At 36.4% G+C, this 20,371-nt stretch overlaps 1 protein-coding gene across 4 annotated transcripts in view; it reads right to left on the bottom strand.

Annotated features, from left to right (window-relative positions):
* NCOA1 (nuclear receptor coactivator 1) overlaps positions 1-20,371 on the bottom strand; it is a 200,655-nt gene that overhangs the window by 90,258 nt on the left and 90,026 nt on the right. For all 4 annotated transcript variants that reach the window (XM_053924357.1, XM_053924356.1, XM_053924360.2 and 1 more), the window contains exon 3: positions 2,234-2,387. The gene's annotated coding sequence lies outside the window, so the exon portion shown is untranslated. The remainder of the gene's footprint in view (positions 1-2,233; positions 2,388-20,371) is intronic.

The raw sequence follows: 20,371 nt of genomic DNA on the forward strand, positions 1-20,371 counted from the left end.
TAATGCTACCCACCTTGTATTTTATGTATAGATAGATGAATTAGTAAGGTTTATGGGTAAATACTCTAAGTTAGATGCTTAGAACAGTGATTGGCACATAGTAAATCCTATAAAACTGTTAGTAATCACATTGTCATCATCAGACCCTAGTCTCTTTATTAGTTAAACTGTTGAACTCAATCAGTGAGTCTGTGAAGTGGAGGTAATAATAATTTTATTATTATTTTACACTTTATAGGGCAGTTGTAAGGAATAAATGAGTTAATACATTTAAAACTTTATATATTAATACACTGTCATATCCTTTAATGAAATGCATATTCGTGGCCTTACATTTTCTGTGAAACTTTTTATTATTTTGTTCCTCTCAAATTCTTTGTTACTACTGACTTTATACTGCAGAAGTGGGAGCAGGCAAGACAGGCATTTTGTATATATTTTTTCTCACATTTTTAAACTTGTTGTTCAAGTACTGTTGTCTCCATTTTCCCGCCACCACTCCCCACATTTTGTGTATTCTCGTGGCTTATACAAAAGGTTAGAGAAATGCTGTGCTAGGTGACAATTGCTGAGGTGCCTTACTCTGAAATTTTATTAATCTTAGTCTTTGGTTTAATTTATAAGCAATGTTTTCATACTTATTATTCTGTTGAAAACACTGGAAGGTGAAATTCGAGTTTTACATGTTTAGAGATAGTCCATAGTTGGTCAGGGCACATACAAGAAGCAACCATGGAATGCATAAATAAGTGGAGTGACAAATCGATGTTTCTCTCTCTCCCTCCCTCTCTTGCCCCCATCCCTGCTGCCTTCCTCTTTCTCAATCAATTTAAAAAACTAATTAAAAAACAAATAAAAATTAAAATCCTAGGTGGTATTTACAAGGTTCTCAAACACAAGAACAGAGAGAATCTTTTCAATTCTTAGTCCAAACATCACACGGAAGTAAATGAAAGTGATCATATTTCTGATCCTGACGTATCTTCTATGGTCACAATAGAAAATAAATTATTCCTGTAAGATGGGAATCACCTTACAATGTAAATGTGCTATGCCTTCAAAATCAAAAGTTCTGCCTTTACAAATCTTAATTTTTGTCCAAAAATATATAAATCTTGGATTCTAAAATGATATGTAAACTTACACAAACACACACATAAAATTCCTTTCAATAACATCAACTCATCTTTAGGAATCTACCTTCTGGAATTTTGAGTTTCTACTATTTTAACAAATTTTTTCCTAAAAAATCTTTACAATCTGTTCTCCAGATAAAGTTCTCAGTAACAAATCCACGAGTCTCCGAAGTCCCATATCAGAGTCTCTTTAGAAAGGGAAATAAACGGAAACAGACAAGCACAAGACGAGTTGCCACCGGACCGAACAGTGGTCTTCGTGCTCTTCTCCAAAACGGCGGTGCCACGGGAGGCTAGGAGATGCTGATAAACCATTCCAGGTGAAAGGAATCAAAGAGATCTGACAATGATGCAGTGTGTGATTCTGGATCAGCCAACTGATAAAATTTTAATATGGACTGTATATTAGATATAATAATAAAAATCTTACAGTTTTTCGAATGTGGTTATTACATTGTGGTTAAGTAGGAGATACATAATGAATATTTAGGAGTGACAGATCATAAATGTCTACAACTTACTCTCAGATGATTCTTCATCATTAACATCATAATGGTGGTAGAGGAACAGAAGTAGTAATAAATACATAGAGAGAAAGCAAATGTAACGTAACGCTTACAATTGGTGAAATTGGGCAATGGGCACAGAGGTGTTTCAGTCTACCAATCCTGCACTTGCCTGGCAGTTTAAAATTGTTTTTAACAAATGTTACGGGGATATTAAAAAGGTGAAAATTTTCATTGCGACATGAAGAAAATAAGACTCTCGGAGTCACTCGCTGAACAATAAGTTAAAGAATAAAACACCTAAGCCAGAGTTCGATCACCAGATTATTTTATTTTTATTCTCCCTTTCTCTTTCATAAAGTCAAGGTACTAACATTCCCTTCCTGAAGCCTAAGTTAATTTCAATGTGCTTTAAAGCAGTTTATAAAGTGTAATTTAAAACGTTTTGAACATTTTCAATTAGAAATGTCAGCACATGTTTGAAGCTTCTCAGATCAGAGTAAGGGTCAACAGGGAGTCATTTTTCCCCCTTACTTCTGTAGCGATGAAACGATGAAGCTCTTTAAAACCAGAGCTACAGCCGGCCCTTACCTGGGAGACTTCTCTGTTCATAATGAGTCCTCAAAACAGACAGGGTCAGTCAGTGCTCCGGAGGGCGCTTCCAGGGGAGAGGGGTAAAGATGCTCTCCAGATATGGCCTTAGTCTCTTCACTCCCACCTCATTTAAGGACAATTATGCAAACAACTAAAACAAAGAAAAGAAAAAAAAAATAAAAGCAGAAGGGAGGTTAGACTGTCATTTTACTGTCTGAGAAATGATAAAGGTCAGAATGCTAGGTAAAGAAAATACAACTTTTAAGGCCAAATGGAAAAATATTTCCAAAGACAATGGATAAAAATCTGATTTTACAGCTAAAGCCCTTTTTGGTCATTAAATACATATTCCAATTTAAGACTTCTACTTATGTAATATCTAATTACATTCTGCCCTCAGCCTTCTGCAAGACCCAGTTATATGTCTTTTATCGATACATTTTTTTTTTCTGGCTGTATTTACATGTTTATCCTTCTTTCTACTTATAAATACTGATTTTTTTTCATATTTTCAGTTTGCATTTGTTTTCCTTGATTTCTGTAATACTCCTCACTATGCATTAAAATTACTGTATTTCACTTCAAATTTTTTACTGAAAAACTTTGTAAACATTCTATATTCCTAATATTTAAAAATGCAATTCATTGAGTTTTGGTTCCAGGAATGATGGACTAGCTTGTATTGAACTAACTTGCCTGGAAATAACAATTAACTCTGGACAAAACAGGAAAGAAAAACTGTTCGAAGACACTGACAAGTGACCAAAGACAGGCAGAAAGGTAGGGGATTGGACCACTGAAAGAAAGGAACCAAACTGGATGAGATCTACCTTGCAAGACTTTTCCTTAAGAGAACTTCCAGTATAATCCTGAAGTACTGGGGGGCTAGACCTAAAGGAGAAGGTCACAGCCCCAGTGGTTTGAGGCATTTGAGAATATAGCTTTCAGAGTTGACAGAAACCCCGATAACAGGAGGGGAGGCCATGGTAGGAAGGGTGGTGTGGTTACGGGGAAATACGGAAGGCCAGAGATAGGTGACACACAGAACCAAAGATGACAGGAAGAGCAGGAAGGAGCGGGGAGGGAAAGAGAAGTGCTGATCTGACATGTGTTATTAGGACACCCGTAAGCCTAGTATTCTCAAAATGTTACCTCTTGAGTAATTATTACATAACTATTTGTGCTACTCAGAGTTCACTATTAAAAGTCTTTCCTCACCACCTCTCCCCTAGGATTCCAAAGCAGGAGAACCGATATGAATGATCTGATTTGATCTGATCCAAACTCCTAATGGATCCCCATAACTACTGGGCATGCCTGGAGGTTTCCCACTAATAGTTCCAATCTTTCCCTCGTGGGTAAGGCCTTTCTGTCTTCATTACCTGCTTCTAATGCTGGACTCTGACACAAGAGCTGGCTAATGCAGCACCTCTACTCCTTTAATTTATTAAATTATTCAATTTAATTTATTAAATTCAATCTGGTTTAAGAATCAGATGAGGAAGCAAGACGATAGAAAAGTACCTATAATGCAGTTAACACGGAGTAAAAAGGAAATCTATAAAACATTGTTCCTTTGTTATTTTGAAGTTAGGTAGACACGCAGAGCCAGAGCTTAAACATATATTGAGAAATAGAAAAAACAAATCTCTATGGATCTACCACCCAGAATTAACAATAGTAAACATTGCTGATATATTTATTTTATTTTTTAAGCACTACCAATAAATCAAAGTCCCCCATACTCACATAGCCCACTCTGTTCATTCCCCCTCCTTTAGTGGAAATAACTATCATCGTGAATTTAATACATATCCTTCTGGTTAATTTTTTATATCATATATATAGATATCAAACAATACACACTAATGTTTTTATGTTGTAAAATATACATGTTGAAACTGCACATCATGCATAGCCTACATTTGCTGATTTCATGTATTATGCTTTGGAGTTCTATCCTTGCTGAAGTGTACAAGTGTGTGTAAGTGTGAGTGTGTATGTGTGGTTGTTGTTGTTCATATGTACACATAAATATACCACAGCTTAACCATTCTTGTATTTAAGTTGTCTGTAAATTTTCATTATTACAAATAATGCCTTAATTGGCTTCTTGTTCCTATTTTCATATGCGCAAGTACAAGAAATACGAACAGTAATATGCAGAAGTGGAATTTCTGAGCTGTAGTATTTGCATACTTCCATTTGTCTAACTGCTTGCCCAAGTGATTGTTTCACACTACCACTAGCAATGTGACAGAGAACCATTTTCTCCCTATTCTTTTCAATACTCGGTATCATCAGACATTTTTTTAACCAGACTAATGAATGGAAATGGGATGTCATTTCAATATGCGTTTCCCTGAATCTTATGGAGACTGACGTCTGAGTTGGCTGAGATTTGATATCAACGTGAGAAACCTAGCTCCCATTATCTCTCACTTATTTACTTATGTGTTCAACACCTATACACATATGCAGTTTCAGAACTATTAACTTGAACCCCCCTAAGCAATAAATCTACCAAGTAAAGTACCGGTACTTTAAAAAAAATTTATTTACTAATTTTTATTTTTAATCCTCATCCAAGGACACGTTTATTGATTTGAAAGGGGGTGGGGGAGAAACAATGATGTGAGAGAGAAACATCCATCAGTTGCTTCCTGTACATGCCTTGACCAGGGATCAGACCTGCAACCTAGGAGCCCTACAACCTTTGGTGTATGGGATGATGCTCCAACCAACTGAGCTACCTGACTGGGGCAAGTACAGGTATTTAGGTACAGTTCCTTTGTCTTTAGATTTTTCTTCTTGGGTTGGTCAGATTCTTTATAGAATATTCTTCCAGTTTCCTGCATGGAGGATAGAGGCCTCAGTTTGGGAAGCCAAAAATGGAGAATACAGCAGGGGCATTCCAAAATCCCAAGGTTCGTATAATTGCCTTCCACCTTCAATGTGCCTGGTGTCCACTAGCCCAGAGGCCCTCTGTTTTAACCCAGAAAATATACTTCAAGTCTCACACTGCATTAGCACAGGGGCAAAGAGCAAAGGAGACTCATGTGCCTGTTTCTTCCATAGCTTTTAAACAATCTTCCTCATTTTAGTCCTGGCCCTTCTTTGCCTCCACTTCCACAGTTATACAATACAACCAGCGTGAGAGCCCTTGAAGATTCACAAGTACAAGTCCAACTGGTCCTTAGCTTTCTCCACTTAAAACCTGGCTTTCTTAGGTCTAGTCAGTTTTACACTATTCTAGTTGTCTTCCAGCCTCGAAAATTTTGTCTTATTTTTTCCCATTCTCCTACATCTCTGGATTTGTGATTTAAAAAACAAAAACAAAAGGAAACAAAAGCCCAAACCTTGTTAACTTTATTTTTGTTGTTGTTTAACTAAATGGCGGTTTGGGAAGAGAACATTAAATGTATGCTCAATTTGCCACCTTTACCTGGAATCAAATACTATATTGTTATTTATAGTATTTTATTTCATTTCAATTTTCATATCATTTTTAATCTTTTAAAAGTTTTGCTTCATGTATGTTAACACTGTCTTTTTGAGAATTTTAGGTCCACTATCTTGAAATTCTCGAGAACCAATTATTAATTAAAATTACTGAATAACAAAGAATTATATGACAGAGAGAATTAATAATAGGTGGTAAAGGCCAATACAACAGTCAAAAAAATAAAAGTTTAGAAAAAGAATCAACTGTAGACAAGGGAATGCCTCTCCATACACACGAGCTGGGATCACGGATTTTGACTTTAGGAAAGCAGGGGAAAATCCATCCTGTGTCAGCAACGCTCACCTATGAGATGAGTGAAAAAATAAGCTGTGGTCTGTCTAAGGTTCCCTGTAAGAAGTGAAAGACACCCTCAAACCTCTAAGGGCAGTAGATTCTCTCACCTGCGTACTTTAACTGTGAAGGCGATGAAAGTAACTTTGTTACTAACCACACTTAAAGTTACTATGTTTATACATTAGTTGCTTTAATAAAATTAGTATAAATACAAAGTTATCTTACTATAATTAAGTTACTATGTGTTAACATATCTTCTTTACGATCTACTTTTTGATGAGGAGAAAAAGGACAATGTTAGCCAAAATTCCCAGTGTGCTAGGACTTAGAGCTTAAGTTAGCTATCCTGCCATCCAGTTGTTACAAATAAACCATTAATATTAGTGATGATTATAAATTGTTTTGGCTAAGATTTCATAGTAACTACTGTTCTTATTAATTCTGCCCTAAATAAAATTTAAGAAAAAAGAAGGCATCTTGAAAATTGTGTGAAAAAAGCCCTGGCTGGTGTAACTCAGTGGTTTAAATACCGCCTGCAAACCAAAGGGTCACCTGTTTGATTCCCAGTCAGGGCACATGCCTGGGTTGCGGGCCAAGTCCCAAGTGGGGGACGTGCAATAGGCAACCACATAATGATGTTTCTCTCCCTCTTTCTTCTTCCCTTCCCCTCTCTCTAGAGATGGATAAATAAAATCTTTTAAAAAAATTGTGTGAAAAAAAGTATTTTTCTTGGGAGAGACCACAAGATTTCCATGAGAAAACAAAGAAAGAATGATGTTACCAACCTTCTCATTAGTGCACGCTCTCCAAATCAAAGACAAAAATGATTTAAATAAAATTTGAAATCAAGCCATTCATATTAACATTAAAAATTTTTTAAATATGTATAAAGTTTATTTATTTGAATTCTCCATAGTGTGTAGTTGCTTTTTCTTATTAACACTGTTTGTAAAGAGAAGGCCTAGAAAAAAAGTGAAGACTTTAAAAATAAAATTGTTTAGTTTTTTGATAGAATGGCAATACTTACTTTCTTTGTTAATCTTTAATTTTTAGAAGGCTGATTTCACTGTGCTTATGATTATGAATTGCTTTTATGAAAACTTTGCAATCTCCCTACAGAGAAAACATTTTACACAAAGTTTTGGCTGTCTTAAAATATCTGGGCAAATTCATGGATATTGTTAGAAGACAATATTCTATTATGTTGGAAAAATAGGAAAACTGTTGCTCCGTGATAAAAGTAGTAACTACAAGGGGACTCTAGCTGGGAGATAAATTTTGGTAAGTACAAGAACTCTACCAGTGGACCGACATTAAAGAGAACCACAAACCCAAAGAAATTTTCCATGCACATGTGCAACAAGAGATGAAAATAAGTGTTCGTGCTAGCAATGTTAACAAGAGCAAAATATGGGAACAAGCCAAACGCCCATCAATGACAGAATGAATTAGTAAACTCTACCACATTGATACAATAAAGCTTCATGCCAGTGAAGTAAGTTGAGCTTTAGCTATCTACATCTGTCCTCAGGCAACGACGTTCCCTTCTTACAACCGGTATAGTAGAGCATGACGATTAAAAGTATGGGTTCTGGAGCCCAACTTCGCCATTACTACTTTTCTGACCACCTCTCTATGCCTTGGTTTCCTCACCTACAAAAAGCAGGATAAATACTTGTACCCACTCAAGAGTTGTTAGGAGAGTAAACATTTGACATTTTAAAGTTATTTAAAACAGTGCCTGGCACATAGTAAATATTGTAAAGTGTCTGATTCACCAACAGACCACAACCAACTAGTTTAATCTCTCTTCTACTGGTCAGGCACCTTCCTACTAAACAGTGGCAGCTGCCATGTTTTCCCTTAGGTTTTGCCAGACTTGGGTACCATGCACTTCTTTAATCATTAATTTCAGTAATATATATAGTCAGGAAATTTTATATACCATCATATGGCTTTTTGGGTTTTAAGATTTATTTATTTATTTTTAGAGAGAGGGGAAGAGAGGGAGAAAGAGAAGAAGAGAAACATCCATCGGTTGCCTCTCGTACGTGCACTGACTAGAGATTGAACTCACAACCCAGCATGTGCTCTGACAGGGAACAGAGCCAGCTACCCCTCCTTCCCTCTGAGGGATGATGCCCAACCAACTGAGCCTCACTGGTCAAGGCATGTGGCTTTTGTTTTTAATGTACTTCCTGCTTTTAAGAAGATACTGATGCTTAAGTGCTAAGTTTTAAAGATAAAATAAAATTTTTTAAAGTACAGTAAAAAGCCGATCCAGAGTACTTTGTTGTATTAATTTCTATTTCTTACCTCTTTTTAGAAACAGACTGATTATAACCTTAAAACCAAAATTGTGTTCAATTGCCTGCATTTCAACTACTAAACCTAAAATATTAATGACTATACCCATTATTACATTTAAAATAATAAACACAATAGTACTAATTCTGGATATAGTATAAACACATCTATTTTGGAGACAAGTTACTCTAAAAAAAAAAATGCCCCTACTACTTTTACACTCTAGTATAAGCTCCACACACCAGCAGGCATCTGCCTTTTGAAATCTTTTCCACTTCACACCCTATTCAATCACCAAGCCCCACCTAGTCTATTTCAAAAATAATTAATCCACAGACATAAAAACCCAATACCCTATTCCTGCTTATACCCTTCCATGTAGTTTTATCTCACTTATAATAAAATCCAAAACCCACAGTACAGCCACTCTCCCCACAGGGCGCTTTGCTTTCCTCAGTTCCTCCCCATTCCTTAATCTTTCCCCGCCCCACCCATTACAATATACTCTCTGCTGTGAATAATCCCTCCTGTCTTCTGCATCTGCCCAATTCCTGTTGACTGTTCAAACTTCAGCTGGAACTCTGCTTCTCTTACCCCAGTAATGTAAGTCAGCCTCCCATTACACTTCCACAGCACTTCCTTTTTACTCATAAGCTTTTCCACAATTTTTTATTTACACATTTGTTTGTGTGATTAGGTGTTTCTTATCTTCCTCACTAGATTGTAAGCTCCCAGGTGAATGTTTCTTAACTGCAACAGAGTAGGTCCACATTTTAATAGTTTAATATGTGGAATTAATGAACCTGTTCTAATTCAACAATAAAATGCAGTTAAAAGCTCAGTGAGAATGAGGACCATTAACTGGTCAAAGGACATTACGAATCTCCCTGAACAAATCCAAGAGCAGTATTGATGGCATGAGTGATATACTAGCTTATTATATAAGGAATTGGGCATAGGTTTGGAGGTGAGAACACAGGGAGGAAAGGAAGCTGAAAGGCATAAAGTGCTAGTCTCTACTAACTGGAGAAAATCCTTTTCTGTGGCATCATTCTGCCATAAAATTTATCCCCCTGTTTCTGCCACAAGGCAAAAGAGAACACCAGGGTGTGGGGGAAGAGTCCACATTCAAATTTAAAAATGAAATGTAACACCTAAACTACAAGTATTTAATTCTTTCCTAAAGAGCAACTCTACTAAATAAGGAAGGCAGCTGTTGAGGACTATCAAAGCTAAGCTGTACTAAATCTCCAAAGCGCTATCACAGGATACTCAGATAGAACTTTAATTCCCAATACAGGCTTTTACATGTGTTCAAAGATGGCATTTTCTTAAGGCCTAAAACAAAGCAAAGGTTAGACCCCTTCAGGTAAATTAAAATTGGCATAGACTTTATCAGACGAGTGTTTACATTACACACTACACATTTTTCTAAGTGTGGGCTCTATGCCACACACTGTCAACTGACAAAAACCTTCTTACCTCTTTGGGTAGAAAAAATAGATACTAAAGTCAACTGATAAAACTATTTGCATCTAGATATCTCGTGTTCTTTATATGATATTTCTAAATTACATATTATCTTTTAAAATGCAGAAGTGACCAGCCTATGTGCTTAGAGATTTTAATAAGTAATTCCATATTTTGGAATGCAAAGTCATAATCCTGTGGTTACGTTCAACTGTCACTTTCCAAGGGACACTGTGAACATGGGATGCGGGCGGCTGTCGAGCAGAACAGTGTGTGGGCAGGCCAGGGAGGGGGGTCAGGCCTGCTGCTGGTGTCGCAGACTTGGAGTGCACTGATGATTTTGAAAAGCTGAACAAGATGCTGGTTTAATACACACAGAAGAGAAAGAATTAACAGAGTTATTAATGAATGGAATGCAAGAATTGCAAAAATAGCTGAGTTACACAGTTCTAAGAACCAAGAGAGCTGGGGAAATGGTTGTATGATTGCTAGTGATAGTGTACTTAGCAATGACTTTGAGTGATAGTGATGAGCACTTTTTATGAACCATTTGGGTGTTGCCTGGATATACAAATATAGACATCATATAGGTAATAATGAAAGCTCAAGATTAGTAAACGAAGAGGTTCTTTCTGCTGAGTTTTCATTACACAATACTATGAAATCATTCATTTCTAAAGTAACTAGGGAATTAAGTTTTTATTACACGTGGTCTCACATATAAACTCTCCTTAATCACACAATCAAAAGTAGCTCCCCTAGTAACTGTCTACCTCAAATTATCCAGTTTTACTTAGTGCTCTTTGCTTCCTACGTGAGTGTGAGTGCCAGGACCAGGGACTCCATCTCTCCTTCACTGCTTTATGAGCGCCTGGTACAGCCTTGACCACATCCTGAGCTCTTAAATATCTGAGGACTGAATGACTCCGCTTGTTACAAAAATAAATGATGTGTACTGGATGAAAGGAGTAAAAAAGAAAATGTTCGATCACTTGGTTTTAAAATACCTTACTAATGGTTATTACCTATTTTTAAAGTTATAAGAATAGGCCTCTTGTTATCATCACGGTTCGTACAGGGTCCACCACCTGCTTCTGTATGGCCCATGAGCTAAGAATGGTGTTTACATTTTTAAATGGTTGAAAAAAATAAAAAGAAGAAGAATATTTCATGCCACAAGAATTCCATATGAAATTCAATTTCGATGTTCATAAACAAAGTTTTGTTGGAACATTGTCACGCTCTTTGTTCAGTTATCATCTACAGCTGCTTCTGCACTGCACTGGCTGAGCTGAGTTTGCCAGCCCCGCTCTCTACATACTCCTCCTCCCTCCCCCTTCCTCTCCTCCCTGGGAGTTCCTGCACGCATCCTCCCCAAGATCCAGCTCAAAATCCACTTATGAGGAATGTCACTTTCATTCCCTTAAAAGATACTCTGTACAAAATCCTCTATATTGTTTTGTAAAGTACTAAGTGTGTACATCGGCTTCCTCATTTAGCAGCAGTTTGTACCTACTATCCATCAACAAAATTCCTAGTAAGGGGGCCCAGGCTGCGGAAACTGCCCCAGCTCCTTGCCTCTGAGGAAAGCCAAAGGGGAAGGAGTAGGAGAGGGGCATGAACCAGCTGGGAATTGAGTATGCATGCATTTGTAACTCTTTTATTCTTTTAATAGGGAGAAATACAGACATTTATTTTCTTAAAGGTATATTTTCTCTGATTATAAAAGAACCACTTACTTTATGAACCAAGAGTAGGAAATGAAAATTTACTTAGTAACAATTTCTTCCTAAAATTAATAACATATTATGGCTTCTCCTTTCCCCTTCAGGGGTGTCCAACCTTTTGGCATCTCTGGGCCACACAATAAATACATTGCAACACGTAATCACAAAAATATCTCATAATGTTTTAAGTAAATTTACAATTTTGTGTTGGGCCACATTCATAACCATCCTGGGCCACATGCAGCCCATGGGCTGTGGGTGGGCACCTCTGTGAATCAATAGTTCTCAATTTTTTCTTTGGTTTATAGATCCTTTTACACTTTTCAAAATCACTGAGGATTCCGAAGAGGTTTAATTTATATGAGTTATCAATATCTATTGTATTATAAATTAAAACTGAAAACCTTTTAGAATATTTAATAGCCCTTTTAATAATCCATTTTTTCCTTTACTGCACATAGGTAACACTGAAGGCAATAAACTTAACAGCTGGGTACGACCGCCTGGATTTGGCAAGTCACTGGCTTCCCTTTCATTACGTTTGCACCCTCAGTGTCTAATCTTTGGTAAACTGCCTTTCAAATGAGGGTAGCTGGATGGTCAGTGAAGGGTAGATGAGAATATGAATAGATGAATGAAAAGTCATCACTATTACTATTGGCAAAATTTCAAGTATGTGTCCCACTGATTTAGAATCTAAGGTCATATCAGTTTGTGGAAAATGTCAAAGAACCTTCAACAGTTTGTAAAATTATGTTCTTTCACGCTCATGTAAGTTTTTTCAAGAAGGTTCACCATGTAATTTTAAGTCTAAAACAAACCCAAATGGATACTTTCCAAGAATAAATTAAGGACTACAGTCATAAAAGAATTACTACTTAAGATGCAATTATCTCCTTTTAATGAAGCTTAAATTAAAGCAATTCAAAAATTTACCAGAGGAAAAGAATCTAAAAGGTCCTGTTAATTGTTGACCACAGTAGAAGAAATGTTTAAAAAAACCCAAACCTACATATTTGTTTAAACACCTCTCATTTTAATCTAACAAAAGCAATAATGGTAACATAAGTAGTAACATCAAATTCATAATCATAATTGAAAAGACAGTACAAAATGTCTACTCCTTTCTATTTAACCATCTGGAACATGTTACAAACTCCCTGAAAGCATGAAAAATTTGCAAGTATAATTACACTCTGGGATTATTAGCATGACATGCTTCAATAAATACTCCTAATAGGATCCGCTGATAAAATAATTGGAACTAAAACCGATGGATTTTCATTATCTGGTTACTTGTTCTTACTGGCTAAAGACTGAAGAAAACCAATAAACTGTCCCTTGAACAGAAACAGACAAGGGCAACCTGTGACAGGTTGCAGAGGTAGAACAGAAGCGGCAAGCAAAGAGCAAAGATTTGCAAATGCCTGAATTCAATTCATGTTTTTCCTCTCTGGCTTTCTCCCTTTCTTCCTCCCTTCTCCCACCCCCACCCCCCAAATTTGGCATAACTATCTGTATTCTTGTCAAAAGTGACTTTTTAGGGTTAGGAGAAAAATTATATTACATCTTGAGCTGGCTAAATTACAGTTGGCTGAAGGTCTTCAAATCAAATCTTAATATGGAAAAGCAGTAAAAAATTACTCTGTTCTTGATGGTTTGGGGGAATTTAACATTTAGCTACTTAATTGGAAAGGGTAAGCAAGGGAAGGACCCAGCCAGCTAAGGTCTTTGGGAAGATGGCTCTGGCGGCTGAGCCAGGGAGGAAAGAGCTGGGTGATTGATAATCGGCCTGCACCAGAGCGAGCGGCTGGGTGCTTGCAGTAACAGCTGGGGTGAATGAGACCCGGGCACAAATCAGGAAGGAGCAGGGGTAAAAACAAGAGGGCGAATTCACTGTGTGTCACATTTATCCTACAATTCTAGAAAAGGCAGGTAGGTACATAAAAACCACCCCTAACTGCTCCATCTAGAGTTAATTAATGCAAAGATTTGTATATATAGTCTTCTATAAATAGAGGTACATATATAGTTTTGTTTTAATGATTATGGTGTCACAGTGTGCACATTGTTTAAGAGCATCTTTTTTACTAAATGCATATGTGTTTCTCATGTTAGTAAACATTCTTCTGCATAGGTAGCATTGTCTGTAAAATATTTGTGTATGTGCTGTGCCACAGTTTTTAAACAAGGCGATGGTGCAGGACTTTAGACTGGTTCTAATTTTTTGCTGTTAAAAACAATGCTACGATTAGGCATCTTTCTCGCTGAAACTTTGATTACATTCGGGATTATGTTCTCTAAATAAACTCCTACAAAGGACCACATTTCCTGGCACGGGAGACAGGATGGACATTAATGCCATTTAGCCAAGACCGAGTTTACAGGAGATAACAGATGTCTGAGGGAGAGGCTAATGAATTCAGTTATGTACACATTCATTACGAATATGACATCCAAGTAGATAAGCCCTGCTGACTTCCAAAGAAGTGGGATATAAAGGTTTCTGGAATCCTCGGTAGTAGAGTGGATGAGATGACAAATGAAAAGTGAGAAGAGAATAAATTACTACAAAATCAGTCCAACATTTAAGGAAGGGGTCTATTAAAGCTGGAAGATCAAGTAAAAGAGAGAGAGAGGAAGAGAGAGAGATAAAATGAGTGAAGGTAAGAGGAGAAAACCAGCGAAAGTTCAGGGTAGAATATCATAATGTCCACTTTTGAGATTTATTTTTGAACCTGCCCGAACAACCGCAATCCCTTTACAACAAAACAACTCTTAGAGAAGTGCCCAAAGGCAGTCAAGAGTCCCTGTAAAACACCCCGATGCAGCACAAATACCCCCACAAAGACACCAGCAATCCGGCACATCCCAACACACCACAATCCTGAGTCCACATGCTTTTATGCTCCATGTACCTACCGCTCTCCCCCAACTTCATGCTATAGAGATTGAAACAACTAGAATTCTGCATAAGTTTGAGGGGTAGCATATTTTGGGGGGAGGGTGGGGGGCGTTGCCGAAAACTAGTTTTCTCCCTTCAAGGTTTTGGCCAGTCCTGATGTGCTAAGATTTATTATCACCGTAGACATGTTCACAACTTCAACTCTATTTTACAAACTTGCCTAAGTATCTTTTCCAGAATTTTTATAAACTTGATTTCATTTTCCCTTATTCTTTCTACCCTCTGCTTACCCCTTGGGGATGAATAGTAGAGCAAATCATTGTATATTAATAACTAGCCATGAAAATTGATGTCCCACAGAGCAATGGAAATGAATTTTAGAAATTTAAAAGTAGATCTTAAGAACATATACAATATACCATTTTAATAAAGTTCAAAACTAAGCAATCAATAAACTATATTATTTAGGTACAGATTTATATGCAGTAAAAATGTATTTTCAATACACTTTTATTTAATAACTCATAAATTCAGTATAGCGTTTATACTTGGGGAGAAACAGAAAGGAGGAGAGTTGAGAAGGGCTCACATAGGGAGTTTCCAATGGATCGGTAAAATTTCACTTCTAAGGCTGGGTAAACATAATACTGCTTAACATACTATACAATATTTTAAAATTTACTTTTTATTTTTTTAAAGATTTTATTTATTTATTTTTAGAGAGAGGGGAAGGGAGAGAGAAAGAAAGGGAGAGAAACATCAATGTGTGGTTGCCTCTCATGTGCCCCCTCCCGGGGACCTGGCCTGCAACCCAATCCACTGAGCCAAACAAGCCAAGGCTTATTTTAAAGTTTACTTTTTAGTGAAGGACAATAAATTTTTAATAAATGGATTAAGAAGATTATGAATAGTATTTTATGGTGAATAACTCAAATATTTCAAAATACTCTGTTTTCTTATTTATTAAGTAAAATATATTGTGTTGATCACCTAGAGAACTATTAGTCAAGAAACTACCAGTTATTACATAAATGTAGAAAAGAATTTAGAGTTTATTTAAAACCTTTACTGGTTAACCATTCAGTAAATTATAATTAATATACTGACAGCTACATTGAAGTCTCAGTGCTCTTCCTGAATTTTAATTAGAGTGGGTATTTTTTGAAACTACATATGTAGTAACAAGGAATAATTAAGGGGGAAAGACATAATGCTTCTTATCATGATTAAAGCACATGCAAAAGAAGGAACACTTGTATTGTGATCTCTGGGGTATGGGTGGAATTAGGAGGATTTGTTTTCCAAAGAGTGATCTCCAGAGGAATCCCAATTACTAAAACTGTCAGGGAAAGAAGTGGGATTAAGATGTTTGGGAGTTATTAAATCCTTTTCTCCCAGCATTGTTAAAAATGTAGTTTCCTTCATCATTATAAATAAACTTTTTTAACTGAAGCTATACAATTGTGGAATGTTTTCCATATAAATTGCATGAATATTTTAAACATTCCATTCTCTGTTAACTTTGTAAGCAACAAATCTTAACAATACCAGATATTATTTTTGTATTGTAAGATGATAACATGTACTGCCCTGGCTGGTGTGGCTTAGTGGACTGAGTGCCAGCCTGTAAGCCGGAAAGGTTTCTGAGTCAGGGCAAATGCCTGGGTTGCAGGCCAGGTACTTGATTGGGGGCATGCGAGAGACGATTGATTGATGTTCTCTCTCACACATCAATGTTTCTCTCCCTCTCTCCTTCCCTTCCCCTCTCTCTAAAAATAAATAACTGCAATTAAAGAAAAAAGATGATAACATGTACTGAAACCTTGAACACAAGACTACTTGGAAAGGAAATCAGTTTGACTTGAAGAAAACTGAGGTTCAGAATATAAATGCAATTTTCTTTCAGTAATTCCAGTTCTATGTGTATCATACCTACTGCTATAACTGCAATCCAAAAAAGAGATTTACCGTGGGGAGCAGTAACAGTAAGAGGTAACGCAGTTTTGAGAACACCGATTAGAATGGGGCTTGAGAAGCAAGGCATTGGAAGAAATACTATCACCGAGAGAAGCAAGAGGAAGTAAGCTAACGCACAATGATAATAGTAGAAATATGAGGCTCTGGACCAAGAAACATCCCAATTACTGTCATGTTAGGGCCCTGGGCAAAGCAAAGTCATGAAAAGAAAGGCATACACAGTGTAATGACAAGATAAAGTACATCAAATGGGAAACAGATCCTCTCAGTGCTACCCTCAAGAAATGACCAATACTCTCATGGATTTGTGACACTGATAGGCTGTAGAAGAGACTGGGGAGTGAGAGAAGAAAGGTAAATTACATAACTAACTGAAGCTACAGTTTCAGGTCACCAGGGCTCCAATTTAAATTGAAGGACTAAGGCTGCGGCACATAAAAATGATTAATCATGCATAACAAGCACATAAAAAGGGTTGTGTATAAGGTATAAAATAATTCAAATCAACAAAGATTTATTTGTTTGTTTGTTTATTTTAACAAAGTTTTCTTTTAAAACAGGTAGTATATGTTAGCCATGGCTAAACCTACAACTTGTGGGGCTTTCCACTTGCCCCACTGACCCCACTTTGTAAAATGTTTCAAGTCCTATCCATAAGTTTAAATGTGACACCCTCTGTAAACCCTTCCCAGGAAATAGTCGTAAATACACCCCATTTTGAAACTCTACAGTTTTCATTGTCTTTGTCACAGTAGATACCAACTACACATATGACCATTTACCAGAAATTTGATATATCTGATATCTTGAAGTACTAATTTTGCACTATGAAGTTTGTAGGAAAAGTATGCTAGTTACAAGTAGAATAAAATTCCTTAATAAGAAGGTACTGTATTTTATGCTTCAAAGTGGACTGTTAGAATACTAGAATACGGTGCTAGAATACGTTTTACCCTATGGAATATCTATTGAGTCATATGAATGCACCATTCATCATATTCTACCTGCCTACCTTCTATATTTTCACCTAACTGTCAAAAATTACCATCATTCTTATAGTACCAAATTGCCAGTTTAGGCAAAATTAGTATATCCTCTCTCTCATTTGTGTCCAACATTAAATCACAAAGTTCTGTCAGTTCTCTCAACAAACTCGAAAAGATGTGAACTCTCTTTCTGTTAATAAATCTTTGTCCAGGATCTTCTCTCTTCTGCTTGGTTTAGAAGCCACTCTAGTCCAGCACATATGCAGAACAATAGCTTTAAGAAATGTTTGCATTTAATCACTTGCCTCCCAATTAACTCTCAGAAGCTTTTTTTTTAATTGCCAAGCTAAGCAAATATAAAATGTGCATTCAAGGCCCTCCCTCAGCTTTCCCTGCCTTTCCTTCCCCAACCCTCTCACAAGGCCTTTGGTTCTCTGCTTACCAGGATTACCCCCAACTGCCTACATAGGCACAGCATGCACACTTTCTTCAAAATATGGCCAAAATGCATATTCCTTAAGACTATTTTCCTAAGTTCACCCCATTCTAGTCATTATCCCCAGAAAATTTCCCGATTTATATATAATGTAATACTTGCTCATATGCTTTACCTTTTTCCCCATGCCACACTTACATACTAGATCCTAATGTATGAATATATTCCCGGTGAGAGCCATGCATGTTTCCTTATTTTAACTTGTTAGTATTTTATATGCCAATTTCATTTTTTAATAGCTGATTCATTTATAAAAATGCTGAGGAATCTTTTTTGGTTCCTGTGATGGTGAATTTTATATGTCACCTTGGCTAAGCCATAGTAGTCAGATATATGGCCAAACACCAGTTTAGATTTTTCTGTCAAGGTATTTTTTTGATGAAATTATCATTTAAATTAGTAGACTCTGAGTAAAGCGGATTATCCTCCATAATGGTAGTGGGCCTTTTCTCTTTAAGAGAAAAAAGACTGAGGACCCATGACTTTGGATTTGAGCTGCAACATCAACTCTTCCCTGAGTCTCCAGCCTGCTGGCCTACTCTGCAGATTTCAGACTTGGCAGACCCCCCAACTGTGTGAGCAAATTCTTTAAAATACTCAACCTTTTTCATATATTTCCCCTATTGGTTCTGTTTCTCTGGAAAATCCTGAATAATACAGTACCTTAGAGTTTACAGTCTTGTTTGGTGACTATAGGGGACCCAAAGACGGGTCTCCTATTGTCCCTTCCTTATATATCTCCTATTGTCCCTCAATCCATTCATTAAAAATATATATATATATAAATGTAAAAACAGCCCTGACCAGCGTGGCTCAGTTGTTTGAGCACCATTCCGCAAAGCAGAAGGTCGCTGGTTGGCTCCCCATCAGGGCACAGGCCTGGCTGTGGGCCCAGTCCCAGTTGCGGGCGTGCGAGAGGCAACTGATTGATGTTTCTCTCGCACAATTGATGTTTCTCTTCCTCTCTTTCTCCTTCCTTCCCCTCTCTCTAAAAATAAATAAATATTTTAAAAATAATTTTTAAAAAGAATGTAAAATCAAACACAATATAAATAATACATTGTTAATATTCCTTCAGAGTGATTTCTTCATATGAGTGAAACTGGTGAAGGAATCTTAAGATAGGAATGTTGAAGAACCATGTTCCAGTTTGCAAAACCAAACTGATTAACTGAGATTAGAAAGATGCACACAAAATTTCGTAATTCATAGATTTCAAGCATACCATGTGAAAATGAATATTGACAAATGGGATTAGTCTTTAGTTCTTTGAAATGTAATAGCACATTAAGTCATAAAATCCTTATTTTGAAGGTATCCTAAGTATATCAAAATCTGATTAAAACTTAAGTTGAGTATATTGTCAATTAATTTGATATAGCTTTCATGCTATTTTATTTTACCAAATAATATAAAAATTCAGGATCTATGCTCACGATGTGAAATATAACCACTACATTTAAACATTAAAGAAATCATTAAGAATAATAGTTAAATCTCAATCTGATAGTAAAACATGATCAATAAAACAAAAATCTTTTTTGCTTTGGCCCTGTATTTAAATCAGGAGATTTCCTTAATTCTCAGTAGTCTGAAAATTTATAATATTTCATAACTCTGTCAGACCAATATCCTAAGGATTATTATGCAAAATTGCTGTCACTATTACTTTTGACATTCTTTTGGTTAGTGATTAGAAAGAAAAACATTTTTCAACATTAATTAAACTGCTAATATTATTACATGAACAATCTCATCATTTTCTACAAGTATTCTTTATCAATTAGTAAAACCTATAGCCCTATACAGTAGGCACACAATAAATATTTGTTAAATGAATGAAATGGTCACAGACCTGAGATTCCTATAGTCTGAAGTTTCATGACCTTGCTCCTAAATTATTCTTCAACATGGACACTATCAAAGGTATGATTTTTTCTTGAAGACTAAGATTTTTTCATTTGGTATTAAACGGGCTTCCATACATACTCACTCTAAGAAACAACATAACTGGCATCACGCTAATTACTAATACTTCATGAAATAATTGGAACAAGTTATTAGAGACCTCTGTTGTCTCTACAAAAGCTTTGTATTCAAATACAAATACCTTGCTGCCAAACTGAAGGCTCAATAACCTATGTGCAGAGGCTGGAAGGCTAAAAAGGCCCTAGGAAATCAATCAGGATACCACAGGGACCCCACACTGAGTCCTCTGCTAATTTAACAAGAATTGAACTATAATATCCTTGGGTAAGTCACGTGACTTCTAGGAGAGTTCAATTTTCTCACTTGTAAAAAGTGGAGGTTGGTCACTCCAAGATTCTATGATTTAGTGATTACAGAAAGCAAAGCAAATTTACCTTCAATATTTCTTCAGAAGGTACGATGCTTCAGAAGCCCTATGAAAATGGCTTTTAACCTTGCTTGGGTGAGTGACAACTTGGAGACTCCAATATAAGCTTCAG

Source organism: Desmodus rotundus, chromosome 5 (genome assembly GCF_022682495.2).
Source record: "Desmodus rotundus isolate HL8 chromosome 5, HLdesRot8A.1, whole genome shotgun sequence".
Classification (NCBI taxonomy): Eukaryota; Metazoa; Chordata; class Mammalia; order Chiroptera; family Phyllostomidae; genus Desmodus; species Desmodus rotundus.